We start from the raw sequence: 26,982 nt of genomic DNA, 5'->3' as shown, positions 1-26,982 counted from the left end.
GTGGCCGTAGAATATGTGAGTAAATGGGTACAAGCCATAGCCAGCCTGACAAATGATGCCCGAGTTGTTATTAAATTTTTGAAACAACTGTTCTCACGCTTTGGAGTACCTAGAGCAGTCATAAGTGACCAAGGCACCCACTTTTGCAACTCACAATTTGAAAGGCTCTTAGGGAAATACGGTGTCACTCATAGGATAGCCACCCCGTACCATCCGCAAATAAGCGGACAGGTAGAAATCTCAAACAGGGAAATAAAACGTATCCTAGAGAAGATCGTAGGTTGTTCCCGCAAAGAGTGGGCGAACAAGCTGGACAATGCCCTTTGGGCTTATCGAACAGCTTTTAAAACACCAATAGGCATGTCACCCTATAGGCTCCTCTTCGGTAAATCATGCCATCTACCCGTCGAATTAGAACACAAAGCCCCGTGGGCTTTGAAATTCCTGAATTTCGACGAACAGGCTATAGGAGAGCATAGGAAGCTGCAGTTAAGTGAGACGGATGAATTCCGCTTGTTCTCATACGAAAATGCCCTCATGTACAAAGAAAAAACCAAACATTGGCATGACCAACACATTCAAACAAAAACCTTTGTGCTGGGCCAGAGGGTATTGCTTTACAATTCCCGTCTCAAATTGTTCCCCGGAAAACTCAAGTCTAGGTGGTCCGGCCCTTTCACAGTCACTCAAGTGTTCCTTCATGGGGCGATTGAAATCTCCAATGCAGCACAGGAAAGGTTCAAAGTAAATGGACAAAGGCGTAAACCCTACCTTGCCCTGGAGAACAACCATACAGAGAATCTCCGTATCCTGGAGGCTCCTTGAACAAGCAGCCTCACTGGTGTCCTCTCCAAACACCAATTGGAGAACAATGTGTCCATTTTTGTTTTGTTGTGTTAATGTGCTAGTTTTTTTATTTTATTTCTATTATGCTAACAATAAATGAAGATATAGCGTGCAGAGCAGCCAACTAACATGCAGGTGATACAAAGTCCATTCTGCCCTCCAAAGTCGAAAAAGGACCAATCAGTGCAAGGGGCAAAGAGGACAAAAAGAGCCGAAACAGTTATGATAGAAACTGCCCACTCCCCTCTTTCTTCGCGGAACCTTTCGACTTCCACTCCACCTACCCATTAAATACCCACATTTCCGGTGCTCCACCACAACATTTTCAAAACTTCCATTTTCAAACCTCCAGAAAATTCCCCCCATCACCATTCCTATCTGAAAATGCCGAGGAGCACAAGAACTGGTCCGGTGAAGAAAGAGAAGGGTACCCCCTCCGACACCAGCCTATCTTCTGATCAAGGCGAACACCTGCGAAATCGGTTGGCCAGCTTCATAAACCCTAAGGAGTGTTCAAGACCATGGAGTTTCAAGCTGCTAGAACAGTTTGCTGGAAGAGCCTCCGCACCTTGGGACTGGAAGACAACGTTCGTGATCTGCTGGATGGAGCTGGGCTGCTTGAGTTCAGTAGCATCAATGAGCCAGCTTACAAAGAACTGATATTGGAATTTATGGCAACGTTCTCGGTGGACACTAAAATCACCGACCCCGATGCCAATATGAGGTACAAATTTCGTCTTATGGGTGTTGATATGTTCACCTCACTCAATACCTTTAACCTCTACCTGGGAGCAGTCACGGAAGAAGACTTGATGAGTGATGAACACAAGAACAGCCTCATCGCAATGCCGCCCGAGTTCATCGCAGAAGACTTCTGGCATGAACTCACGGGAAATACCTCCTACAATCCCAGTGATTTGAAATCCTCACAGCTGCCAACACACCCTCTGCGCTACCTTCAGAAGTACCTAGCATCAACTCTATTCGGTAGGGCCAACCAAAGCAACATCACCAGCAATGACCTATTTGTTCTTTGGTGTATGGTCAATGCAAAGAGAATCAATGTGGGACATTGGGTTGGTATGCACCTGGCTGGTATTGAGGGAACAACCAGTAAATGCCTGTTATGCGGCCCTTTCATCACCAAGATCGCGAAAACTGTGGGACTGTTTAATCCGCTCCAGCATTCTCTCACTCTAGCTAAAACCATGGAGCCAGTCAACTGCAAGGCCATGAACAAGCTCTCCATTTGTCATAAAGTGGGACGAAACTGGGTCCTAGTGGCTGAGGAACCACCTGTAGAACAATCAGCAAAGAGAAATGCCTCTAGGGAGCCGCACTATGTCGAACCAATATAGATGGCATACCCGAAGAGCAAACGGAGAATGCTTGATAGTGGAGAAGGGCCAGTAGACGCATGGGACATTTCCATGAGGCAAGTGATGAACTATGTGGGACAGCTGTTCGAACACAATAGGCACATATGTGAATGGGTTAAGGCTCACGATGGGGAGATAGCTGAGTTATAGTTGCGAGTGAAAGAATTGCAGAACAGGCCTGCACCTTCCAAAAAACAAGCAAACAACACTCCTGCAGCACCATCCCCATCCAAGAACCTGTTCCCCGATCCTACAGATGGTAAGAACAATGCTGGTGAGACCCCGATGAAAAGGGAGAGGACGAAGTCTCCTCTCCCATCACCGAAGCTTAATTCTTCTCTCGCCGTGTGGATTCTTTTATCTGGTAAGGTGTTCTTATTTCTATTTTCTTTGCATATCACAGACGGCTAAGTATATTTTCTTCCCATACCTGTTCTTGTATTAGGGACAATACAATGTTTTGTGTAGGGGGAAGGGAACTTAATATGTTGGTATTATGTTGGTATTTTAATTGTTCAAATATTATGCACTACCACCATTCATGATTGTTTTGGGGGTAACCATTGCACGATAAAAACACCTCCCAAGTTTTTGTTTTTTTAGAAAAGCTGCCCCTTTGAACAATCACACTAGGCCATAATGAAGGATAGTTTAGCTTGAATAATTGCATAAAGGAGTCAATAGAGGTCAAAAGAACTAAACTCATAAAGACTAACTGTTCTTAATCTTCATTGAATCTGAAATTCAACATATTTGAGGAAACAACCCTTAGATCTAAGAGTCCAACACACCAATCAAGTGAGGAATTGAGCCAATACAATCGGACATTGTCTTTTTTTTCTTGAGAGGACGATCTTGAACAAGAAGTCCAGGACTTGTTTTGGATGCTTGTTCGGACCTTAGGAAAGGAACTCAATACCAGCATGATTTGGGCATTAGGATATTCCCCAACAAACACATATGATTACCCTTCTCTCCATACCATTAGAACAACCACTTGAGCCCAACACTTTCCTTCGCTAAACCATCTTAAACACCGCCAAACCATCCTCAATCCCAAAAAGAACCCCGTGAGGACCGTCGAATCCATAAAAAAAGTTTGAGCCAAGAAAATCATCATTAAAAGCATGTTCTGTTGTGAACTGAACTAAATGAAAAGACAAGCCAACAAAGAAAAGAATCATTAGCTCTTGTCTAAAAATCGTTCAACAGAACACAAAAACGATTATGGAAATCGCACACCTCTGTTCTGGCTCAAAAACAAAAAAAATGAAATAAGCTCGATAGTCCTCATTAGCCAAAAATTGCCTTCACTACACACCCAATCACCCTAACCCCATTACAACCCGCAAAAGTCCCAATGAGGGTATAGGTTCCTATACAAAGTGTCAAACAGACCGATTCTCAATTCAATGGACACACCTGTTCTTGCATTAGTTGCATAAGGGAAATAATCAATACCCCAAACACATTCCCCTAGATTTGGTGATCGGACTGCAAGTCAAACATGTTAAAATTTAGAATTCAACTGTAGAAGTGAACAAGGATAGTTGGAAACGATAAGGTTCTTTCTGATTACATATTTTCTCCTGCTATTGCAAATATTTCTAGCTGTTCTAACCTTCATGAAAGTCAGTGCTGATATGAAAAGAGGGAACATCTCTATAAAGACATTGCTTGAGGACACGCAATACATTGTTTTGGGGGTATTTTGATGAGTGTAAAATGTGTATAATATTTTGTAGCAATTTTGGAAATAAACGAACAATAATGCAACATATCATTCTCATAATACATTGTTTTTCTCAGATTGTTTGTGATAAAACAGCTGCCTGTTCGGTAGTAGAATCCACACGGTGAACAAGCAGGAAAGGAGTGCGGACAAACAAAGAACAAGGAAGAGAACAAGAACTCATGGGAACAATTTGTACCCAAAGAACTTGATCAATCATCCTTAAATCATTGGAGACCTTTCCGGAAGAAAAATTAATGCTGGAGGCAGAACAACCATCCCTCACAGAAGAAATCATCAAGCATGGGCGGATTGCTGTGCTACAGACTGTTCCTGACTGTCATAACAGTCTGCTAAACCATATCTTCTTTATTTTATTTTATCTTGAACAATCATTTCTGGACAATTTCGGGCTATTTAAGGAGCCCTCATTTTGTATGTTGATCATTCAGATTTCCGAATCTGAAGCCTAGTTGTGTAACTTTGTTTTATGTGTTTTAATGCATTGTTGTTTTCTTTATTACACTTTTGTTTTATCTCATTCAACCATGAGTGAGTAATTCACTAAACAGGTATGCAGTAGAACAGAAACAGGTAAAAAGGGCAGGTTAACTCCTCTCTAAACTCATTAAGTATGTGTGGCTTGGCTGTTCAATGAGTAATTAACGTTAAATAGGAGTAGCTAACCTGTTTTTAAGAAGAGCAATCATGAGGAGACTCTCTTTGCAAAGCTGAACTTTCATTGAGCAGATTTAATTATGAAACGGAGACATAATTAATTAAATGTTAAAGGTTTTAGTTGTTCTAGCTAAATGCTTTCCTGTTCTTAAAGCTTGGAGATACATTAATCTCAAGGAGACTTATTTTAATTGTCTCTAAAGAACGTTGGGAACAAGGGACACCTGACTCAACCGATTTTCGTGAAAGATACTTTAAGCTAAAGTCATTCCCACTTAATGAACAAGGAGTGGAGTGCCTGTTCTAAGACCTTTTTGTGTATGCTTTGTACCTGTTCTTTTCTCATCTGAAGTTAAATTTAATTCTTTGCTTGTTTTAAGTATTATACTTTATCAAACCACCTTCAATCAACTTAAACGATTGGTTACTTTCAAAACTTGGCTATACGTACTTTTATGAGAGTGTGAGTGTGCATGTTCTATCCTTGTGGAGACGATATCTACTTATCCTTTTATTACTTGGACCTAGTGCACTTGCTAGGACAACAGTATTCCTGAGTTGTAGCCTTGGATATAGTTTTCTCAAGACTTTCCACCATTAACAGAGCACTTGAAGTACCCTCGCCGGTAGTTTTAGTTTTATCATTGTCACCCGTGCTAGACATCTGAAAATAGGACAAAGCAGAGTACTCAATTACAAAGAGAAACAAACAGCAAAAGAAAAAATGAATAACTTAAGAGAAATGAATAACAAAGAGAAACAAACAACAAAAGAAAAAATGAATAACAATTAATTTAAAAATAGTAATAATAAATCAAAATTTACAATAAATAGTGAGAGATCCGAACAAACATTAGAAAACAAACAGAAATACCTTAATGAGCTATCAAACAAACATCAAAATGAGGTATTAGTATTCAGTAAACAAGCTTTGTCAACACTAAAACAAAACCGAACCGAGGCAAAACTTCTTTTTAACAGTTCAACACTAAAACAAAACCTAACCGAGGAAAAATGAGGTATCAGTATTTAGTAAACAGCAAAACTTCTTTTTAACAGTTCAACACTAGGCCAAAAGTAAAGAGGCAAGCTTAATTTAAAAGCTAGCTGCTCACCAAACCGAATACTAAAACAGTAAACTAGCAAAAACGAATTCAAGAGACTTCAAACACACTTATTTAACTTTTTCTGACTTGGTTTTAAAGATGAACTAGTGTGAACACCCGTGCAATGCACGGGATGGATTATAATTTTTTTAGTTATGAAGCTACAAAATTTAGAGATTTTATTAATAATTATATTTAAAATAAACCATAAGATTATAAATTTGTATACTAAAATATGTTAATATGGTAGTTAAAATAATTACTTATATAATACTTTTACTGGCAGATTTTTATTTTACCGAATCCTCGTATAAGGTAAATCATACAGAATTCAAAACTTAACTCCCACCCCACATAAACGATAAAAATAAATAAATAAATAACTTCAAACCATAGGACAACAACTCAATGACAAACTATATTCATTTACTCCATTAATATAATTTTCTAATGATCGTAATGGATCATATAGTTGTAAAATGCATAAACAACATGTTAAACTTAGGAGCTCTTTACTGTAAAATGCATAACAAAATGTTAAACTCTTACCATGACATTAAAGAGTACCCATTAAAAAGATACATTCATTCTTGAATTTGGTAAAACAAAGTACTTACCATAATCACAATTAATGAAATAGCTTCTTAAAATCGGTAAGTATAGCAACAAAATGGAATAGTATGCATATATTTCTATTGCTATTAGATATTGGAACGGCTCTAAACAGTAAAAGATGTCAGTGAATTAGAAATCTAGCCATTTTAGACCTCCAATCCTATCTTTCCTTTCTACATCTGCCCATTTCACCAATAAAAAAACATAACATCTTTTAGAAATATAATACATCAACTGTATACAAAACAACAACCAAAAAAATAAAAAAAAACAAATCAAACCCAATTAATTATTGCATGAGAATAAAAAAATTTGAATCCATTATACAACTAATTTATTTTATAATTTATCCGATTTTTACGATTCGAGGTTCATCCGACACTTTTTAGATTGTTACTCTCCCAATTAAAGCTTTCCATATACGCCAGGACTCGAACTTAAAATCCAACTTAAACGATCTGAGGCTCTATACCATAACCTTAATTGGTTCTACTCTACAACTAATTTCATATTATGAGAAGCAAATTTATGCACACCATAACAAAAAGCATGATTATAAAGAACTAATCCAACTAAAGTTTTAGAAAATTATAGGAAAAAAGGAAATACCTAGAACAATTTATCGCATAAAGAAATTTGAGCATTTTCAAAAGAAATGTTTATAGATGAATGTGATGTATAGAGAAATGTGGCAATTCACCATTCCTTCGTAGCACTAAAAAAAGGTATGGTGGCTCTTGAATTTGCATTAATTTCCATTATTGTCTCTGAACTTCAAAACTGGACATTATGATCTTTAATCTTTACACTTTATTAAGATAACAACATTTTTTACCGTTCAAGATGACCGATGCTCATCTCAAAATGGAAAAGTAAAAAAATTAAAGTGGTTTAGAACCACATTTCTCATGGAACTTCTATTTTCAATTTTCTAAATCACCCTTTTAGAATTTTTATCTCTCTAAACAACCACTTTTTCTCTTAACCAAAAATCATTTAAATGACCTTAAAACCAAAAAGATCAATTAATTTTTTTTTTTGGAATATCATTTTCAATAGCACTATAATAAAGGATTACCTGCTATTAGAGCGGCCATTTTCATCAACGTTAAAAAGGTAATAATCTTTGATTTTGAAGTTTAGGAGGCTACAATAAAAGTAAAGCAAATTTCAAGGGCATGGGTGTAATTTATCTAATGAAATAGCATCTTTCTTAAAAAAAGATTAGAGATTAATGTGATGTACATTAAAAACAACAACATCAAATTTTCATCAAATTATTTGGCAGTAAAAATTTGCTCATTGACTATGAGTAAGGAATATACATATTTCCATTTTAAGAGTTCAACTACTATTACAAATAAGCCCAAGGAATAACACAGATCTTCCTCCAATTGAAAAAGTAATCATACTTAAATTACTAATAAAATATCTTAAAGAAAAGCTTCATGTTTCTTAAAATCAGGAAATATTATTGCATGAATAAAACAGTATTGTTGTAAAATGATGAAAGTGTGATAACTTGCCGGATCCGATTTGATATTCTCTGCCAGAGTTACCTGCAAAACAGAACCGGAGACAGGATCTCCGGAAAAACTCTCCGACGATCAAGTCAGTTTTTGTAAGAAGGTTGGTAATTTGACAATAGTATTGCGGGGAAAAATATGAGCGTACCTTTTTCCCTCGTTCTTAAGGCCTTTTATAGGTGTTTTTTAGGTAACCGTCGAGGGCGGTTACTCCTTAGTGGGCCACATTCTGAGGGCGGTTCCCCCTTTTTAGGCCATGTCCCTTTCGTGGCTTTCATGGCAACGAACGTGGTTCTGAGTGGGAGTCTTGATGCTCCATTTAGGAATTCAGGGCGGTTACTCGCTTCACCCATTTCCGCTTATTCGGGTCCCATTCGGGGCGGTTACTCGCTGCGCCCGCTTCCTTTATTCGGGTCTCATCCGATCTTAGACCATAGGTCTAAGTATGGGCTGGGCCTGCGAAATGAGTATGACCCGGTTTAGCCTCGTGGGTCATCACATGCCTCCCCTTTAGTTTGATACAAGAGCCCTTTAGGGTCTGTTCATAGGGGACGCTTCGTTTTCGCTTGTCTATTCAAAATTCAAAAACTTGTGAATTTTTCCTCTTTCGTTATTTCTTTTCCGGCGTCATCTTTTCCGGCGTTGACCTCTTATTTCCGTCATTTCTCTGTGTTGTCTTTCCCATGTAAGTTTTCCTCTTCATAATTTGTACCTCGTTCGGCTTTTTACTTCTGTTTATTTCTTTTCCTCAACATGTCGAACCCCGACCTTGACTTCGCACCGTTCGATGAGAGCTACGTCCGCGAGGTTTCTCATGAAGTTGATGAGATGGTTGATGAAGTTTCAACCAGTTCTCATGGGTCTGATTCCCACCCCGCTGACTTCCTCCACCTGGCGAATACAACCGACGAGGGTCTAGGTTTTGACCCTAAGAAGTTGATTCCGCCACCTGTCCCAACCCCCCGTTTGTTACCAAAGAGGGACAGGTCGGGAAGCCTAGTTTGTCGCGAGACCATTGAGGATTTGCGGGTGCAATATCCTTGGCTCCAAGGTCTCGAGACCATCATTCCCGGGGAGGATAGAGGACCGGGCGATTACCCAAAGGGGTATTTCACCATTTTCGTCGCCCAGATTATCTGCGGCTTCACTTATCCGCTGGCGGATGAGATTGCTTCCATCCTCGGTGGTTACGGAATCGCACCCGGGCAGTTACATCCAAATGGATGGGCCGACTTGACCCTGGATAAATTTCTGGCGGATTGTTTGGAGGTTCCTTTCTCGCTTAAAATTTTATCCAAGCTTCATCATTTCAAGAGTTCGGCGGGGTATTTCACTTTCATCCGCCAGAGCGGATACTATGGTTTTGACGAGAAACTGAACAAGATCCGCGAGTGGGATCGCTCTTACTTTTTTATCAAGTTTAATGAGGGAAATCCGAACTTCCTTCGCCATTGGGGCCGGCCCAATGTGAAGAGTTTGAACTTCGCTTATCCCAGCGAGGAAGAATCCGCCGTCATCAAGTTCCTGAAGAGTACCCCTCCTTTTGTATGGACATATGATCAGGCCTTCCATATGCTAAGGAGCCGAGTAGCGATTGCCTACCGCGAGGGGGATCGCGTGGTCTATATCCCTTATCGCGTTTTTGTACAAGGTACTTTTTATTTCCAAGTTGATGATTTCTTTTAACCCTTTGCAGGGGTGATCCTTTATCTCAAATCGCTGCAGATCGGGAGGCTAAAGCCTTAGCGAGAAGGAAGAAGCGGATGGCGGGAACTGCCTCCGTTGTAGGGACGGATTCTTCTGGAGGAACGATTCCTTCCATTGAGGCGGCTTCTCCTGTAAGGGCCTCCGTTTCACAAGGTCCCGCTTCTGCCTCCGAGGATCTTCCTTTGACGAGGAAGCGGAAGATAAGTGCGGATACAGAGTCTTCTCGTCCCAAGAAGAAAAACACCTCCGTGTCCCTTACTGTTGGCGGTACACCCGTATCCGCCTCATCCAAAGGAAAGAGCAGTACCCCAATTCATGAGGTATCCTGATCTATTCCCTCTTTCTATATTGCTACTTTTTTCCTCATGAGCTATCTGCTGTTCTCTTGATATTTTTCTTTATGCCTTTGCAGCCAATTCCCGACATCAGCGGATGGTGGACTAGGACCTTTGGCATGGCCGTGAGTTTTTCTTGCAAGGATATTGTCTCTTCCATATGCAATGTCCTCGGGCGGCTTCCCTCTGCTTCCCGTGTGCGCGAACAAGTACCGCTCCCTACCGCTGTGGAGGGGATCGAGAAGCGTTCTGTAGAGGTATATTGTTGCTTGTCATTCTCTTTCAAGGATCTTGCGTCCATTGTAACCGCCTATTTCTATTCGCCCTTTTTTATTCGTGAGCCGTCTTATATGCAGATTATCAATTTCGCTGAGGGCATTCTCCGAAGGGATGCCGAGCGAGCCAAGGAGTTGGAAGATCTTGGTACTGAATTGGCGACTCAGAAGTCGCTTTATGATGATGTCCAAGGGAAGGTGAAGGTCCTAGAAGGCGCCCTTTAGAAGGCTGTGAGCGAGAAGGAGGAGGCTCTTAAATCTCTTCAGGCTAAGTCCGATGAGCTGCGAAAGGCCCTCGATGATCTAGCTGATTCCCAGGAGACACAAAAGAAGAGTGCTGAGGAAATTCTGGCTGAAGATGGTGCCCGCATCTACTGGTATGGGGAGCGGATTCATGCCGCTTATGAGCATGGACATCAGGGTCTCGTACTTAACCGCCCCAAGGTTCCCATCCCTGAAAAGGATTTAACTGAGAAGTGGGACAAGCTGGAAGCCGAGGATGTTGATATGGATGAGGTACTCCTCTTAGATTGGAAGAGTTTTCAGGAATCTCCAATTATCGGCGAGATCCCTACCCAGAATGCGGAAGAAGGGGCACCGCAGGACATCTCTCAGCCTGAGCAAGAGGTACCGCCCTCTGAAGCAGTTATTGATCCGAGGGTTGAGGATTCGCTTGAAGTAGATCCGCCCACTGGAGGAGATGAGGGAGTCACTGGAGGCGAGGAAAGCAGTAGGGGTGAAGGAGAGGAAGCCGTAGCATAGTTTAATTTATATTTGGACTTTTTGTATGTAACAAACTGCCCGTATATATTAATTTTCTTTCACTTGCCGCTTTGCCTTGCCTATACGTGCGATTATTGTCACTTTATTTTCATGTATGATCCTTGCCTTTTGCCGACTTCATACTTGTAATTCTTCATAGTAATTTTTGCTTTCGCTAGGGTGGCCAAACCCTTTTTGCAATTTTTGAGTACTCGTTTATTCGCTTAATTTTATGCCTTACTCTATTATTTTTCTTTCGAAAATAATATAATCATAAGGTTAATCATAAGGTTTTGCGAGTGATGCGTAATCATGCATCCGCCTTTCTTTAATAGGCAACACATTTATGTGTTTTTTTAGTTTAACCCTAAGGGTTTTGCGAGTGATGCGTAATCATGCATCCGCCTTTCTTTAATAGGCAACACATTTATGTGTTTTTTGAGTTTAACCCTAAGGGTTTTACGAGTGATGCGTAACCATGCATCCGCCTTTCTTTAATAGGCAACACATTTATGTGTTTTTAAGAACAATCCGCATTCGGGCGTAACATATTGAATAAATGTAATAATTGAATACCTTTATTGATAAAGAGAAAAGGTTTATTACATAGGTACACCAACTGTGTGGGATCAAAGCCTCATTAAAACCTTTTATCAGAAAACCCAATGGGAAAAACTCATAAAAGGAAAAAGAGTACTCGTCATTTCCTCGAACTACTCGGCCTTTTTATATAGGCGTAGATTCTCTAGATTCCAGGTGCGCGGGAGCTTCTTTCCTCTTATTTCTTCTATTTTAAAAGTGGCTGGTCCCAGCTTCTTGGATACTTTGTATGGTCCGATCCAGTTGACGCCCAGCTTGCCTTTGCCATCTCTGGATTGTATTTTATCCGCTTTTTTCAAGACCAAGTCGTTCTCGTTGATTATTACTTTTCGCATTCTTCTGTCATGATATTTCTTGATTCTACTGCGGTATACTGCCATTCGCATGTAAGCTTTTTCTCTTCGTTCCTCCACAGAATCCAAAGCATCTCTAATGTTGATAGGATTTTGTGTGTCGCAATAATAAATTATCCGATCTGTGGGCGACTTGATTTCAACAGGTAGGACTGCTTCGGCTCCATAAACTAGCGAGAAAGGTGTTTCGCCTGTTGCTGCCTTTACAGAGGTTCTGTATGCCCACAACATATGGGGTATCTCATCCGCCCAACCTGTTTTTTTATCTCCTAGCCGCTTCTTGATGCCTTGAATCATGGCCCTGTTGGTAACCTCCGTCATACCATTCGATTGGGGATGGTTTACGGAAGAAAAATGATTTTTGATCCCCATGCTTTCGCAGTATGCTTTGAACTTGGCACAGTTGAACTGGGTGCCATTGTCGGTTATAAGCTTTTGCGGGATTCCAAATCGCATGATAATGTTCTCTCGTAAGAACTCGATCATTCGCTCAGGTGTTTGTGCGGTTACTGCCTCCGCTTCTACCCATTTGCTGAAGTGGTCAACTGCGACTATCAAGTACTTCCTTTTCTTTGTCGTTTCTGGGAATGGACCCACTATATCGATTCCCCATGTTGCGAATGGCCACGCCGTCATTATAGCGATTTGTTCGGCTCCGGGAACATGCTTTTCATTCGCATGTATTTGACAATTGTGACATTCCGCAACCATTTTCTGGGAATCTTCCACCACCTTGGGCCAGTAGTATCCCATTAGTTTGACCTTTCTTGCCAACGCCGCCGAAGCTTCGTGCGCGCCACAAATTCCTTCATGTAATTCTCGCAGCACGTAGTCTCCTTCGTTGCGACTAATGCATTTCAACCATGGACATGTGTACGATTTCCGATACAAAGTTCCATCCCGAATTGAGTATCGAGCCGACTGCCCAATTAGCTTTCTGGCTAAGCTCTTATCAACCGGTAAATCTCCCTGCTCCAGATATTGGCGAATGGGCATCCGCCAATCTTCATCGTCTTCCAGTTCTTCGATGACCATAATCTGATCGACCTCGAATGCTGGTGCCGATTTTATTTCCAAATTGCATGCCTTTTGACTCCATGGTTCTCTACTTGTCGCTGCTTTTGCCAATTCGTCAGCCTTTGTATTTTGGCCTCGCGGAACATGCACCATCTCCCAAACGACTCCCTTGTGCGTTAACTCTTGTGTCAATCTGCCGACTACCTGATGGTATTTTACTAGCTCCTCCTGTTTCACCAGATAATTTTTTGTGATCTGGTTTATCATGAGTTTGGAATCGCTGTAGATTACCACTCTTTCTGGGGTGAGTTCATTGAGCAACTTCAATCCGCATATCATTGCTTCATACTCTGCGGCATTATTGGTAGTTTTGAAAGTTAATTTTGCTGCATAGCACAGGCGAATAACCTCCGGGCCCTTGATGACGACTCCCAGCCCAGCTCCATCTGTAGATAATGCCCCATCTGTGTACATGCTCCACTCTTCTTTTTGTGCCTTCGGACATTCATCGTCATCCCAGGTGAATTCGTTCACGAAATCGGCGAGTACTTGGCTCTTTAGCGCTGGTCTCCCTTCATAGCGAATATCGAATTCTCCCAGGCGAATTGACCATTCCATCAACCGGCCGGATGCGTCAGGTTTCTGTAATACCTTTCGCATTGGGATGCCAGTTCTCACAATGATAGTATGCGCCTGAAAGTATGGTTTTAATCTAGCCGCCGTGGTTATCACTGCGAGGGCCATTTTGTCCAACTTCGAATACCGGAGTTCTGCATCCTTCAGGACTTTGCTCACGTAGTACACTGGATATTGTTGCCCTTCTTCTTCTCGCACCATCACAGTGCATATCGCCATATTGGTGACGGATACGTAGAGAAATAAATCTTCTCCATCCTCCGGCCTACTCATTAAGGGCGGATAACACAGTAATCGCTTTATCCCCTCGAATGCTTCTTGACAATCCGGCGTCCATTCAAAGGACTTGGATTTTTTGATGGCATTGTAGAAAGGTAGACATCTCCTAGCTGAGCATGATATGAATCGCCCTAATGCCACCAACCGCCTATTTAGTCTCTGTACTTCTCTTATGCTCCTCGGCGTTTTCATCTCCATTACTGCTTTAACCTTCTCGGGATTCGCCTCAACTCCCTTGCCGCTAACAATGAAACCCAGGAACTTTCCCGCTCTTGCTCCGAATGTGCATTTCTCTGGGTTCAATTTGAGGCCATATTTGATTAGCACTTCCATGATTTCTTTGATATCCTGCGGGTGGTCTTGCATTTTCTTGCTTTTGATGATCATGTCATCAACGTAGATCGAGAAGTTCTCGCCGGATTTGTCTGAAAATATCTTGTTCATCATCCTCTGGTATGTTGCTCCCGCGTTTTTCAATCCAAAGGGCATCACCTTGAAGCAATAAGTCGCCTGGTGAGTTATGAACGATGTTTTGATTTCATCCGCCTTCTCCATGGGTATCTGATGGTAACTGGATTTCACGTCGGTGAATGATAAAGCTTCATATCCTGCAGTTCCATCTACCAATATATCAATGTTAGGAAGCGGATACATATCCTTCAGACATGCCTTGTTCAGATCTTTGAAGTCGACGCACATTCTGTACGTTCCATTTGGCTTTTTGACTAGCACCACATTGGCTAACCACTCCGGATAGGTGACTTCTCGAATTGCATCTGACTTTAGCAAATCCGCCACTGCTTTTTCAATCGCCTTTTGCCGCTCAGGAGCATGTCCTCTCTTTTTCTGTCGCACTGGGGTTGCACCTTTGTCTACATTCAAACGATGGGTTGCTACGTCTGGACTTATTCCTTTCAGTATTTCATTTGGGGCGGAAAATGTCGACTCACATTGGACCAGCACCTCGGCAATGGCTTTCTTCGTTTCTTCGGGGAGGCCCGTCGTTATTCGCACATTTTTGTCGCTTGAGATGGCGAATAGTTCCGTTTCTCCCAATGCTTCCGCTGGCAACTTCTCCTCTACCCTATCTTCCTCGTTTGGCTTTGGTTCAAGTGACAATGTATAGGCCTGTTGAGATACAAGTTGATCACCTTCAACTATGACTCGCCCTTGGTGTGTTGGTAAATGTAATGTTAAATGCTTCATTGAGATGAGCGACTCCGTTTCTGACAGGAATGGGCGTCCCAGAATTATGTTGTAGGCCAATGGAAGATCAACAATTGCGAATTCTAAATCACCTCGCCATTTTAGCTTTTTATCGCCCATTTCTGCCTCCAACACCACCTGTCCACTTGTTTGAGAGGATTGACCCCCAAAACCCGTTACATCCATGAATGTATGTTCCACTCGCTCGTTATTAATTCCCAACTTGTTGAATGCAGTCCGAGTAATAACATTACAAGAACTGCCAGTATCAATAAGGACCCGCTTGACGTCCCATCCTTCTACAGCCATTGTAATCACCAAAGCATCCGCATGCGGCTCCGTGATTCGCGCGAATGAGTAATTGAGGGCATCCCCCCTATGAGTGTTGCTTTTTCACTGTTCACGGCGAGCTCTTTTTGTTGGAGGCTCATAGATCCCGCCGGCTATCACGTTTATCACTCCTTTTTTCTGCTTCTTTTCGGGCCTTGCCTCTTCTTCATGTGGTAACGTTGCTTTCTCGTCACTAGTCTCCTTTCGTACAAATTGATTCAGCTTGCCCCTTTCGATCAGCCTTTCAATCTCCTTCTTCAATTCATAGCAATCGTTCATGTCGTGGCCGTTCAATCTGTGGAACCTGCAATATTTGTTAGGATATCGCCCCAAACTGGTTCGACCTTTTACCTCGGGGAACCGCACATCCTTCTTCAGGGGGCTCTTTTCGATCCAAAGTAACACCTCCTGGCGAGTCATGTTTAATGGTGTCTGATATCCGCCACTTTGAAAGGGGCGATCGCCTCTTCGAACAAAATTACTTTTGGACTGGGTCTGGCGCCGATTGTCCGAAGTGGATCTAGCGGCATATCTTTCTCGCCGGGTTTGAGCCCTATGTTCTCTGTTGACATCATCCACTTCCATGAATTCCTTTGCTATTTTCATGAGTTCGACCACTGTGCGCGGCTTGTTGCGGATGATTTCCTCCCACATACTCCAATCTGTGGTTCCATCTGCCATGATGTTGCGGATGCTCACGATATCCGGGTTTTGCAATCGCACCATAATATCGTTGAATGCGACAACAAATTCCCTTAGGGAATTATAGTTCCTCTGTTTGATCTCCTTCAGCTGCCTATCCGTCACATCCGCTGCTTTACAGTCCACAAATTTCGCACAGAAATCCCGACTATATTGATGCCAATTGTGAATAGATTCTGCGGGTAAAGATCGAAACCAATCAGATGCGGCTCCGCCCAAAGTTGTCGAGAATAACCTGCAAATGATGCTTTCACTCGCTCCTGCAACATCCATTAGTTCTCTGTAGTTCCTGACATGAGCCTCAGGATCAGAATTTGGATCCCCATAGTATTTAGGTATCGCGGGCGCTTTGATTCTGTGATCTGGAATGAATTCCCGCAACGAAAGGGCAAAAGGTGAATCGCTCTGGACCTCTGCTCTCGGCCTAGGCGAGTACCCCATTCGCTCCATCATGCTTCGTAATTGATCTTCTAAGTCAACATCGAGTATTCGCCGAACTTCTTCCATCCGCTGCTGGTGAATTCTGGGTGGCATCCACCCGCCCATCGGTGTTGAGACGTGTGCCTGTTGGGGGACTAACCGCTGTCCCGTTATAGGATCAAAGTTCCATGTGTGCTCTCACCCAGGAGTCATCAACTCCGAATGTCTGTGAGGAAAAGGTTCCACTTGCTGTAGCGGAAGAGTGCCTTGCACTCCTGGCAACGGTTGGGATGGCTGCCAGGTCGGATGTATCGTCGTAATAAGATCTGGGTGCGAGTAGTTGCTCGGGTGGCTGTGTGGGTTTGTGCGACTACTCTGGCCCACTTGATTTGGCGCCTGAGATGGCTGCGGGAGGGCCGATATGACAGGGATAGTCGGTGATTGTGTTGAGATAACCACAGGTTCTTGAGGAGCAGCCGCCACGGCGGTATTATGTTCGGCGAGGGCCGTTAGTAAATTAATCATTCGATCTCCAGCCGCCTGGCTCATGTTCGAAGCCAAGACTTGTCCTGCCATCTGCACGAAATCACTATTGGACATTTCCATCTCAGTTTGCACTTGGACTTCCAATAAGGGACTCAATTGTCCCGAAGGACCCGATGAGCTAGGCACCACAGGCTGTGTACTTGCAGGTTGCGAATTCGTAATCCGTGGTCCCCTGGAGTTCATACTGGTTGATCTAGTGGTAACACCGGTCGTTCGTGATGGTTCTGACATGTTCTTCGTGTACCTTTAACCAAATGTTGGTAAAAAAGGTCCACCTTCACCGCACCAATGATAACTTGCCGGATCCGATTTGATATTCTCTGCCAGAGTTACCTGCAAAACAGAACCGGAGACAGGATCTCCGGGAAAACTCTCCGACGATCAAGTCAGTTTTTGTAAGAAGGTTGGTAATTTGACAATAGTATTGCGGGGAAAAATGTGAGCGTACCTTTTTCCCTCGTTCTTAAGGCCTTTTATAGGTGTTTTTTAGGTAACCGCCGAGGGCGGTTACTCCTTAGTGGGCCACGTTCTGAGGGCGGTTCCCCCTTTTTAGGCCATGTCCCTTTCATGGCTTTCATGGCAACGAACGTGGTTCTGAGTGGGAGTCTTGATGCTCCGTTTAGGAATTCGGGGCGGTTACTCGCTTCACCCGTTTCCGCTTATTCGGGTCCCATTCGGGGCGGTTACTCGCTGCGCCCGCTTCCTTTATTCGGGTCTCATCCGATCTTAGACCATAGGTCTAAGTATGGGCTGGGCCTACGAAATGAGTATGACCCGGTTTAGCCTCGCGGGTCATCAAAGTGTGAAGAAGGTGAAAATTCTGAGTTCACCGTATAAACATTAACAAAAACTTGGAATGATCCTCATGGCAAGAGCTCTAAATAATGCAATTGAAAAGTTAAAAATGTTGATGTATGTAGTTTAGGAATGATTTTGAGGCTACATGTAGAAAATGTGTAATGTAAAAATTACACCCAAAAGAACTAAAATGAAAAAATTTAAGTTAATATTTTTTAAAATAAGAATTTAACAACTCAACGGATAAATGTGTTGCTTTAATAGATAGTAGCAGTAGATTTTCCTTTGTCCTAAAAGCAAATATAATTTCAAAAGCATGAATTCATCAAAATGTTTAACAATTTAAATTTTTAAACATCAACATCAACTTAATCCAACAAAATCTGTCTGCTCTAGCATGCACATATGCTAAAACTTTATATTCAAGAAACATGCTATCTTGGTTTCGTCAACTACACAGAGCAAAAGTGAAATTTATACTTCAATCACTAACATAGTATTAGTAACTAGTTTTCGTCTGGAACCACAACTTGCTAGTATGAAAAGTAAAAAACACCATGATTTCCTCTTATACATAGCCATTTATATATGATAAAAGTCAGAAACGTTTCTTACCTTGAAGATGCGCTACGAAGCGAGATCGGAAGATCGGAAGGTGCGTGCGGTCGGTGGTGCTACGTGCGACGTGTGTTCGGTGGTGCGGCGTGCGATCGGTGGTGCTGCGTGTGTTCGGTGGTGCTGTGTGCGTCGGACGACGCAAGACAAGAGAAGAACAAAGGTTTTTCGCGATTTTGAGTTGCGACGGATGAAGCAAGAGAAGATAAAACAAACGAGGGTTTTTAATTTTTAGATTTTAGCCTTTAGGTCAGTTTTTGGATAGACAATATATAATTAGTATTTTATGTTTAAGTATTTACAAAAGATATAAATTAGAATAGGTAGAATAATAATAAATGGTAGTATTTTATATAAATAAATAAATATATATTTTTAAATATATATATTAAACGGTTCGGTTAACCGTGGTTTTTGTACACTTCAAACCGAAACCGAAAACCGAACCAAACTATTTTTTCAACCCTAAAAGAAAACTATCGGTTCGGTTAACCTGCTTTTCCCATTTGGTTTACCGGTTTTCAGTTTGGTTACCGGTTTGACCGGTTTTTTTGCCCACCCCTAATTTCTTCCATGTGAAGAACTCAAAATGTTATTAATTAGTTTCTCAGAGGAAAAAATATTTGTTTTCGAATTTTTCTCAAAATTATAAAATTATGTGGTAATCAACTTTTTTATTTGCGTTCATTTGCTGCGTGATTGTGTCATAAGTTTTTATTTACTAGATATATTGTATTGTCAGATTATAAAATGCAAGTTTTAGTGTGAACATCACTACAATTCAGAGACAATTTCGTAAACTCAAAAGATCGTCAAATGCAAGTTTTTGTATGCAAATCACTATAATTTGGTGCAAATTCCAGAAAATCAAATTGAAATGAAAGTGGAAGAAATATGCAGATCAAAGACTGTATCTATATCAAATTCTAAAGACGTGCAGTAAAAAAAGTTGTTTAAAGTAAGTTTTTTAATAATACTATATTTTGTAATAAATAATTATGTTACTAATTTATAGTTATAGCTCTTCTTTTACAGTTCAAGATTAATCATGCTTGCTTCTTCTTTTACAGTTCAAGATTAACCATGTTTGCTTCTCCTCCTCTATTGACCATGAATAAATTTATTATTATATCATTTATTATATCAGTGATTGGTATTACATGAAAAATATTGTTTAGCATTAATATACATATTTATTTAAACTCTTTGCTTATTATTGGTTTATGAATAAATATTATTTCCATTCTATAATTATTTTTTTCATTAACGCGATGGTATCTCTTAGTTATTCTTTAAAAATGTACCTTTTAGAAGATGGAAGTGTTAAAAGTAGCACAATCACTGCTTTCTTATACAATGCATACAAGCGAATTCATCTGCAAGACATAACTAATGGTAATATGTATTTCTATTTGTTTTGAAAATAATTTATTGTTTTATTAATTAATAATGATATTCAACATTCTCGTGCAGAGACACGCTATTTTTCTCTATTGCCAATATCAGAACTGTCCTCACAAAACAACATCTTAAACACTAAATGTTACAAACAGGTAACTATTTAAAATTGAATATATTTATTGCTTTATACTTTCCATTTATTTTCACATATCAATTGCTATAGATAAAGTTAATTAGTTACAATATAATATAGGTATTTATTGACATTTTTTTTATAAGAGTTTCCAAAATCTATATATCGTATGGTTATAATGGTATTATATAATAGATTTATTTGTTTAAAAAAAATTAAATACATAAATATTATTCATTTTCGTGTAACGAGGTTTAAAAACTCCTATACATGTCTTGATGATAGAGATAATGGAATTTCCACGTCTGGACAAGTAATTACAAATTCTATTTAAGAAAATTAATGAATATTTAGCTATGCTCATATAATGATATTTGGACATAATTTTGATATGAAAGGAGAATCAACACTTGCAATATCGTGAAGCAAGACTGAATAGAAAAAACAAGATGCAAGAAACACGATTCATCAATAATGTTTTGGAACAAGAAGGTATTCAAACATGTGATTATTTGAAATTTTAAATATTCATTCGCTCTTCTTTAATTTAAATATTTTATCCAGTTATTTTTTTAATCCATATCTTATATTTACAGTATGATTTGAATAAATTAGACATCTACATTTTATATATATTTAAATATATACTGTCAATTCAAATTCAAATGATACTTTTTTACAAAGAACAACTCATCCACGAGATATTACTAACGATATTAAATATTAACATTTTTTTGGAAAGTATTATATTATTTGATTTGTATTATACTGATACTAACCATCTCATCTCCAGCGAAGCATTATTTTTCTTCATCCTCAACTTCTCAACAAGTAAAAGATCCGACAAATATAAACCAAGGTGAAAAGGACTCTAATCTTGGTATTAATTTTTGTTTGGTCTACCTCATAGTGTTTTTCACTTCTATTTTTTCTGCAATTTAGATATTTTGGATTTGGGCGCTCTAGAATATTCATGTTCTAATTGTGGTGCACTGATGTGGTTTGAGGAGCGAATTCATAAAAGACAAAATTGTGTTACTCCTATATTTACACTATGTTGCGGTGGTGGAAAAGTTAAAATACCATACTTGAAAGATGCACCAGACACATTGAAGAATCTCCTATTTGGAATGGATCCTAGAAGTAAAAAGTTTCTAGAAAACATATGAGCATATAATATGATGTTCTCTTTTACATCAATTGGGGGGGGGGGAAATTGATTCATCATTGAACAATGGAAATGGTCCATATGTATTTAGACTTAGTGGTCAAAATTGTCATAAGATTGGTATCCTCCTACCATAAAGTGGGTCAAATCCAAAGTTCGTTCAGCTATATATCTACGACACTGAAAATGAGATTCCAAACAGTGTAGGATCTATCTGGTATGATTCTAATTGATTCGTTATTACTAACATTGCAAAATAAAAAACATTTAATGAAATATAACATTTTTAATTTGTTATTTACAGTTCTTCAAAATCAAAGAAGGAATTTGACCACTCAATTATTCAGGATTAAAAACCATGCTAGACCAGCATAATATTTTAGCACAATCATTTCGATTAGCTAGAGATAAATTGGAAGATTATGAATGTTGCGATGTGAAGTTACAGTTGATTGGTGGTAGAAATAAAGATGGTCGTAGGTATAATTTGCCAAGTGCTTTAGAAGTTGCAGGGTTAATAGTAGAAGATGTTGATACTGCGGAAGACTTTAGAGATATTATAGTGGAGAGTACGAATGGTATGCTTAAGAGAATCAATGAGTTGCACCCCTCATATCTTCCAATGCAATATCCATTGCTTTTTCCACGTGGCGAAGATGGTTTTTGAAAAGATATTTTGTTTAGTGGGGATAAAAAAAAAGGAAAAAGAGAGACAATTAGTATGCATGAATTTTTTTGCTTCAGGATCCAATAACGAATCAATGAACGTTCAACAATTTTGAATTCAAAGAAGTTATTTCAGTAATTTTTGGTTGATTCTTACACAATGATAGAGGCAGAAAGATTGAACTTCATTAGATATAACCAAAAAAATCTCAGAGCGAATTTATACAAGGGATTATCAGAAGCGGTATTGAGAGGTGAAACCAATCCATCTTCAAGTGGAAAAAGGATCATTCTACCATCGTCATATGTTAGCAGTGCCAGGTACATATATTTCTAAATTATGCTTAATAATTCAGATCGTATTTTTAAAATTGTTGAAACACCTATTATATATAAATACGTGATACAATATAATTCTTTAAAATTATTTGATATACAATTATTTACCACTTTTTAAAGGTACATGATACAAAACTACCAAGATTCTATGCCAATATCTAGATGGATCGGATATCCAGACATCTTTATTACTTTCACATGTAATTCAAAGTGGCATGAAATACAAAGATGCATTGAGAAAGATAACTTGAGACCAGAAGACCGACCTGATATAATAACAAGAGTTTTTAAGATGAAGTTGGATAAGTTTGTTCACGATTTGAAAAATAAAGCTATTTTTAGAAGAGTAAGAGCATGTAAGCCATCATCTTTTTTAAAACATTACACGTTTTTTAGAAATGTAAAAAACATATATTACTTTATATACTCTTATATGTTTCCTTTTCCAGTAATTTACACAATTGAGTTCCAGAAACGTGGGCTCCCTCATGCACATATATTATTGTTCTTGCACCCAGAAGACAAACATCCATCTAGAAAGGACATTGAAAAGATTATTTGTGCTGAGATTCCCGATATTGTTGAGAAGCCGCAATTATATGAGATAGTACAAAAATTTATGATTCATTGCCCATATGGTGTTGATAGTGTACACTCTCCGTGCATGAAAAATGGAAGATGTACCAAACACTTCCCCAAAAAGTTTAATAAGGAGACGCCCATTGATGAAAATGGATATCCAGTGTATATAAGAAGGAATAATGGGAGGACGGTTGAGAAAAATCACATTCTTCTTGATAATAGATTTGTGGTGCCATACAATAGTCAGTTGTTACTGAAGTTTAATGCTCATATTAGTGTCGAATGGTGCAACCGACATAGAGCAATCAAATATTTGTTTAAGTACATAAACAAAGGCAATGATCGAATAACTACTGCTTTTTATCAAAAAAAAGGGAAACTGTGATAAAGAAGACACAAAGGACGAAGTTAAAATGTATTATGATTATAGATACATTTCTCCTTGTGAGGCAGCTTGGAGAATATTCGCATTTCCAATCAATTACCGTGAACCTGCTGTGGAAAGACTTACATTTCATCTTCTAGACCAACAAAGTATCGTATTCCATGATGATGATGATCCGATTGAGGATGTTGTAAAAAAAGGTGGGGAAGTACAGACTATGTTTTTATAATGGATGAAAGCAAATGAGGAATACCCAGAAGTAAGACAATTGACTTATGTTGAGTTTCCAAATAAGTTTGTTTGGAAAGTAGTTGAATTAATCGATCAAACTTCCATCACAGTAAAAAATGTCAAGAAATGGTGCCCTAAACAACGCGGTCTGAGTGTGGGTAGAATAATTTACGTCTATCCTGGGGCAGGAGAATTATACTATCTAAGAATATTATTGAATGTTGTAAAGGGGCCGACCACATATGATGACATTAAAACTGTGAATGGTGTTTTATACCCCACATTTAAAGAGGCGTGCTTTGCATTGGGTTTACTTGATGATGATAAAGAGTACATATATGCAATAGAAGAAGCGTCTTTTTGGGGAACAGGTCATTTTCTCCGCTTATTGTTTGCTTCTTTGCTATTTTCTAACTGCATCACAAGGCCTGAATTGTTTGGAATCAGACATGGCGACATCTTCCGATTACATTCTACATTGTCAAAGAAATCTCCTTAATAATCAAGGTGATACATTTTAGACTACATTAATTTTCAAACATATATACATAATATAATCGTACAACTAAATAGTGTAAAAGTAGAATATTTACTAATATTTCATATTTCTTTTTATAGATCTACTGATGAACGATGAGCAATTGAAGAATCTCACGCTTTTTGAGATAGAGAAAATCCTGAATAGAAATGGAAGAAGCTTGAGGGATTACCCTACATTACCATTCCCAGATGTAGATCTTACTTATGAAGGAAGCAACAGTCTCATTCAAGATGAACGTTATGATAGATGGTCTTTGGTAGAAGAAAGCCAAAATCTTATGTTGTTGTTGAACATCGATCAAAGAATGGTTTTCCAAACAATCACCGATGCAATAGGAAAGAAAGATGGTGGGGTTTTTTTGTTTATGGATACGGAGGTACTAGGAAGACATTCATATGGAGAACTCTTTCATCTGTTTTGAGATCTAAAGGTGATATTATGCTCACAGTAGCGTCAAGCGGAATAGCTTCTCTTATTATGCCTAGTGGCAGAACTGCACATTCGAGGTTTGGTATACCCATTGTTATAAATGAAGATTCAACTTGCAACATCAAGCAAGGAAGTCCTTTGGTTGAGCTTATTATTAGAGCACAAGTTATTATATGGGATGAGGCGCCAATGGTACATAAACATTATTTTGAAGCTTTTGACAGAACTTTACGAGATATCTTATGGTTTCATAACAGTAATAGCATGAATTTGCTATTTGGGGGAAAGGTGTTGTTTTTAGTGGAGACTTCAGACAAATATTACCTGTCCAAAAGGCAGTAGGCAAAATATAGTATCTGCTACTATAAATGCTTCTTATTTATGGAAATGCTGTAAAGTGCTTAAGCTAACGAAAAACACGCGACTTCAATCTGAGAACACACTTAAGGATACAAAAGAGTTAAGATGGTTTTCTGAATGGATTTTAAGCATTGGGAATGGAACAGTTGGTGAGCCAAATGATGGTGAATTTACATTTTGCATACCTGAAGATTTGCTCATTAAAGATACAAGGGGATCCAATTGGAGCAATTGTCCAAAGCACATATCCAAGTTTGTTGGAGAATAGTGTCGGTCCAAAGTACTTACAAGAACGTGCAATTCTTGCCCCAACATTGGATATTGTAAATAGAGTCAATGAATACATGTTGTCTGCTTGGCCAGGTGATGAAGTATGCTATTTAAGTTCAGATACTATTTGTCGAGTTGAAAATGCTTCATCAAGCCAGGATGATGTCTACAGTCCAGAGTTTCTAAATAGTATAAAATCATCTAGCTTGCTGAATCACAAGTTGAAATTGAAAATTGGAATACCTGTCATGCTACTTCGCAATATAGATCAAACTTCAGGCTTATGTAATGACACACGTTTAGTGGTAACTCAATTAGGAACACATGTCATTGAAGTAAGGAAAATTGCGGGTTGTAATATTGGACAAAATGTTTTTATTATTCGACTTGCTTTGACTCCCTCAGATATAAAATTACCATTCAGAATTCAACGGAAATAATATCCATTGGTTGTCTGCTTTGCCATGACAATAAATAAAAGCTAAAGTCAGTCGCTTGCACATGTTGGATTATATCTCCCTTGACCAGTTTTTAGCCATGGTCAAATATATGTACAAGCAAAAAAGGATTGAAATTCCTTATTTGTGATGAGGAAAATGAAACACAAAATTGTACCCAAAATGTAGAAGTTTTTAATAATATTGATTAAATAGTTCATTATGTTAGATATATGTTTAAATAAATCTATTTCATATTTTTTTAATTTATAGTATACATTTATTTGAGTTGATAAAATTACAAATATATATAAAAAAGATTCCGTGCATTGTACGGGTCAAAATCTAGTATAGTTTATGTTGATACTAGATACTCATCCAAATGTAGTTACGTTGATATTTAGATGTTTATTTTCATATTTAAATAATTTTGATTTTTTTTTATATTTAATAGGTTGATGTATTACTTAAGAATTATAATAGCTTTTTTTTGTTTTTAAATATATATTAGTATTTTATAAATTATATTTAACTAGTAGTATTATATTGTAAAATTTTAAATTTAACTAAACATTTTTTTTAACCAGAAAAAGACACTCAAATAGATGATGGATTTGCATCCATATAAATAGTGTTCACAAGCCAATCTGGCACAACAGAAGAAACAAAATCGCTAGCATTGGAACAGGCAAGCCTAGCTACCAAATGAGCCGCACTGTTCGCTAAGCGAGAAATAAAAGCTAATTTAAAAGAAGGGGTGGATCTTAGCAGGACTCGACAATCTTCCACTATCATGCCAAATTCAGAAATGTCCTGCTTTTCAGAGTGTATAGCATCTACCACAGCCTTAGCATCAGATTCAAAGATAACAGCAGAATAACCCAAATTAGCAATCCATAACAAACTCGTGCGGATTGCAAGCGCTTCAATGACACGTGGTTCTTTAATGCTTGGGATAAGACTACTGCTACAAAAGAGAAAAACTCCCATTTCATCCCTAATCACTGCTCCCATACCACTACTTTCTAATTCATTGAAAATGGCTCCATCTATATTGCATTTGATAAAGCCCGGGCTAGGCGTATACCATTTATGTTGAGGATTTGGCAAAAAGTGGTTACCTCTCATCTGTATATCATGTGCTTGCAGGGGTGGCTGGGTGGCCCTCGGCGGTGCCATCTGTATGTGTGTAGCTTGTGTGAGTCGGTTGCCCAAAGGTGGCGCCTTCTGCTGAAAGGCCTTCCAATCCTGAACAGCCTCTAAACTGATTCGCCAAGCCATGTCTGCTGGCCACCATCTCATGTGCCATAGGACTCTGTTTCTGTGGTCCTAGATTGCTTTGAGTGCACAACAGATTCTGACTATTTCTTCCATATTTGAGTTACTCAAGGCTTGGAGGAGCCACTCGTCAAGGTAACTGTTCTCCACTCTCGGCACAGGAATGCCTGCAACACGCCATATATCACCTGCGAAACAACAATCAACAAATAAATGGTTATCTGTCTCTACTTGCTCCACACATACTGGGCATTCAGTTGAGATGGGGACTCTTCTCTGGGCCAACCGAGCTCTAGTGG

The 26,982-nt window shown here is 39.2% G+C and overlaps 1 pseudogene; it reads left to right on the top strand.

Annotated features, from left to right (window-relative positions):
* The first annotated feature begins 2,204 nt into the window (after positions 1–2,204).
* Positions 2,205–25,617, top strand: LOC136233636 (uncharacterized; annotated as a pseudogene).
* Positions 25,618–26,982: the final 1,365 nt, after the last annotated feature.

This window comes from Euphorbia lathyris, chromosome 6 (genome assembly GCF_963576675.1).
Source record: "Euphorbia lathyris chromosome 6, ddEupLath1.1, whole genome shotgun sequence".
NCBI lineage: Eukaryota > Viridiplantae > Streptophyta > Magnoliopsida > Malpighiales > Euphorbiaceae > Euphorbia > Euphorbia lathyris.
This window is presented reverse-complemented; position numbering and strand designations above follow the sequence as displayed.